General features: G+C 37.8%; 1 long non-coding RNA gene across 1 annotated transcript; it reads left to right on the forward strand.

Annotated features, from left to right (window-relative positions):
* The first annotated feature begins 331 nt into the window (after nucleotides 1-331).
* Nucleotides 332-787, forward strand: LOC130081821 (uncharacterized). Its single transcript, XR_008806719.1, has 3 exons — nucleotides 332-443; nucleotides 557-630; nucleotides 733-787. It is a non-coding gene; the product is annotated as an uncharacterized LOC130081821 (long non-coding RNA).
* Nucleotides 788-3,991: the final 3,204 nt, after the last annotated feature.

Genomic DNA, 3,991 nt, shown 5'->3' on the forward strand with positions numbered 1-3,991 from the left:
TTTAACTTTTGGTGTTTTCTTACAAAAATAACGATGTGTGTGTGTGTATATATATATATATATATATATGTGTGTGTGTATGTATATATGTGTGTACTGTGTATATGTATATGATTGTGTTTTTCTGAACATGGTTTTCTGTTGATCCATTTGTGAAAATGACTCGTTTTTTGAAGGGGTGAGCATTTTAATGTTATTGATTTTGCCTGGAAATTAATCAAAAAGTATACTTTATGCAAAATGTTCTTCTATTTTAGATGGTTCACATTGTTCAGTTTATCAAGGAGGAGGATCTGCCATTTGCAGTGGTTCCGCAAGAGAGCATGTGCCATTGGCCCCCATTTAACCTCAGCAAAAAGACGAAGGCAACAATTTAGCCATCCTCTGCACACCTCCACACAGCACCTGGGAGAAACATCATTTTAAGTTCATGAAGGGAGCAGGTAAATGGGTCTGACTTGTGTATTTGATTTTCCTGTATTTCATCTGTTTAATTTATTTTCTGTTTATTGTGGATAACTGACTTTTTCATTCATTATTCCCTACTCTACTCTAGAATCTTGGAAGTCTCAAGAAAAAAAACTCTAGAAAGATGCATCGATTCCAGAAAACCAGGAAAATGCTGAACTGGTATGTAAAATCTATTGCTGTGATGCTGGATTTGTGATCCTGCCACTAAACTATACCATTTGTTAGATTTTCAAATTTCTGTTTCCTCTTTCTCGCAACCAGGTTTCTCCCCAGTAATCCAGACTCCACTTCACAGAGCCAAGAGTTTGAGTACAAGTAAGTGATGTTATTTGTGAAGTTTTTTTGTCTTGGAAACTATTGCTTCTATTTGAAGTCGGCATGAACCGGAAGTTACAAACGACTTGTCTCCAGTGTTGTGACGTATTTAAAAGTGAAAAAGTATATTGAACTGAGGGCAGGGTTTTACTCTAGCGCTCCTCTTCTCCATCTCTGCTCATAGCACGGTTTGAGGGGAGTTGCCACGCCCTCGCGCCATAGCACATGACCGGAAGAGAAGAGAAGTCGTTTCGAGGGGGGAGGGAAGGGTAACGTATTTGATTAAAGATTATAAGGCTACATGAATTTTAAAAGAATAATGAAGTGCACAGATAAATCATTTATAATAAACACTACAATATTACATATAAAAATACGAATTGTAAAATCTTACTTCAAGAGCAGGTGAAGCAAGTTCAACAAACAATGTTGAAGACGTTTGCTTGCACTGAGCAATTAGGTACAACTTGCAAACAGCACCTGTGGTTGTCGGTTTAATTCCCACTGGGGCTACCTGTACATGTAGTAGACCTAGATATAAAGTAAAATTTAACATTGTATACTGCATATATTACAGTCTGAATCCTTAGCCTTTCACATTTTTTATTTATTTATGAGAAGCTTCAGAGAAATGTAATTTGTAACACTTTTTTGGATTTTCAGCTTGGTGTAGGGGATAAAGCATGTTTTAGAGACATGTTCCTGAAGACCATTGTTCAAAGTAAGTTGGATATTTTTTTTTAGATTTAAGTAGATGTGTATGTCCTATTGTCCTCATGCAATTCAAATTAAATGACAGATCTGTATTTTCTATATTAGCCATCCGGAAGGACCCGGCAACCTAGGATGCATTGATGAGGCGGTCCAGGTTAACGTTACGCGTTACCTGAAAGGAGCATCTGACCGCGAAGGCAGAAAAAGGCGCCGCACAGCTGAGAGGGACCCACAGCCGACCACTTAAAACTATACTGACTACTGACACCCCAGCATCACTGACAACTGGAATCCTTTCTTTATCTTGCAGTCAGTAGAATCAAGACCCCTAAAGAAGTCAGAAGTGTCAGACTACACTCACTCACTGTGGAAATTACTTTCTTTTTTTCTTTTTCAAATAAAGCTTGTAAATCCTTGTGCCACAGGTCAGCATTGCCGTTATAATGGCCTATTCTACTCCAGAGATTTACTATAAATTACTACCACTTATCATATTGTTAGAAATGGTTTGTAAATGTAGTTATACTTTTATTTATTTGGTATCTTGCACATTATTTGGTATCAAATATCCTCTTCACTTGTCATAATGTTTACTGGTAATTTTTTACCCTAGAGCTGTCCTTTTTATATGAACACTTATTGTAAGTGTTGTAATTTGCTTGTAAGGCTGTTTAACCAAAATTGAATTGGAAACCTGCATGTTAGTATATTGATTTATTTTTTTCTGTTATGTTTCAGTGATCTGAAACATCTTGTTTAAATGACAGTTACTGTACTTTGAAATGTAGAATAAAAATGCCAATTGTAAATTTGTCTGGTTTGAGCAATCATTATTCTTGATAAACTGCATGCTATAAATAAATAAATAAAAAATATATATATAGCCAGAATAAGCGGCGGCAGAGCGCTCGAAAATAGCGTTTGCCTCCGGCGGGCCGCGGAAGGACGGCCTTCAATATAAAGGCGGCGGAACGGCGGTTGGCCCGCGGGCCGGCCGCTTAACGAAGGCGGCTGCCGCTTTTAAAAAGCGGCTGCCGCCGGCGGTGCGCCGTCCAACGTGTTTGCGATGTCGCCATTCTGACGCTTCTACTGCCGCCGGAGAACCGACGGTGGTCCGCCGACTCATTGCTATCTGGGAAGTTAATTAATGAAGACTTTTGTCCAGAGGTTTTGAACGAATCTCTTCAAAACATTTTAACAGTCAGTCAGTCAGTCACTACTGGAATAGCCAAACAGTAAATAAAGATCTACAATCTTCGTTTGAAGCCAAACTTTTGCTTAAAGGGTATTTACTTATTTTGATAATAATTTTGAAGGTTTAATAGACAGGGTTGTAGCTGTCATTTAGGAATAATATTGTGTTTGAATCAAGATCGCCATTATTTAATGATAAATCGTGCACACGGAGCTGTAGCCAATGTGTTTTCGAATTTAATATTTGTATGTTAACGAACGTTACCAGTAGGCTAACCCGCGCCCAAGGCCTGGCCGCCCCCCTTTCCCGCGATCCATTTATAGATATTAGAGAACAGAATATATGGGAATTTGTAAATATGCAAAGTAAAAAAAAAATAATCATAGCCTGCATATAATAAATGACAACTACATTTCGTTAATAAAGTAGGCCTACGAATTTATCCGTGGGGGAAAGCGCCGTCCGAATTGTCCTCTTATGGTGTGTTCAAACCGAACGCGAATAGAGCGTCAAATACGCGTCTATCGCGTCTAGTTAGACGCTTGAATCTGCTCGAGTTCAAATTTTTCAACTTGCGTGGAAGACGTTCGCGGCAAACGCGTCACCCAATTCGCGTCATTCGCGACGCCCGGCGCGAATGATGCGTCTATTCGTGTCTTTGCATTGACTTTGTAATCTACTCGCGCAAATTATTAAATTCGCGTTCGGTGTGAACACACCATTAATGCATACGTGCCAACGTCATGGTCATATATTTCGAAAAACACAATAAATACTCTGACTACTATAAACACTTGACATAGCCTATTCGATGGAAGCACACTCGCTTAATAATTCAAATATACTCTCGTGTAAAGTCACTCATTTCATACATTAACTTATAGACTACATAGGTGTTCATACCACGTTTCTAATTGTTGATGCAAAATTCGTAGCAATTCTGAAATTCAGTTTAAAATGCAATAAACGATTGAGTGTACCTTAAGTTAAAAAAAGTTAAGCTTACCTCTTTTCAGCGTCTTCACATATGTGCTTCACAAAATGGCTCCAATTTTTGGCTGGAAAGTCATCACGGGAAATTGCATATCACGTGGCTCGTATAGTTACTTAAAATGTTATGCTCGATTTACTTAATTTTGAAGCAATTATTATAGTAGTTGACATGACTTATGTTTTTTCATTTTATTTATGCATACATTTAAGTTCACCTAGTTACTTATATTTTTGTGTTACACACACTAAATATGTTAAGTAGGCCTAGAGGTTGAAAAGTTATGAATACTTAATTTTTTGTGT

Source organism: Rhinichthys klamathensis, unplaced genomic scaffold, assembly GCF_029890125.1.
Source record: "Rhinichthys klamathensis goyatoka isolate OS25496 unplaced genomic scaffold, OSU_Roscu_1.1 h1tg000040l_1, whole genome shotgun sequence".
In the NCBI taxonomy this organism is placed as follows: Eukaryota; Metazoa; Chordata; class Actinopteri; order Cypriniformes; family Leuciscidae; genus Rhinichthys; species Rhinichthys klamathensis.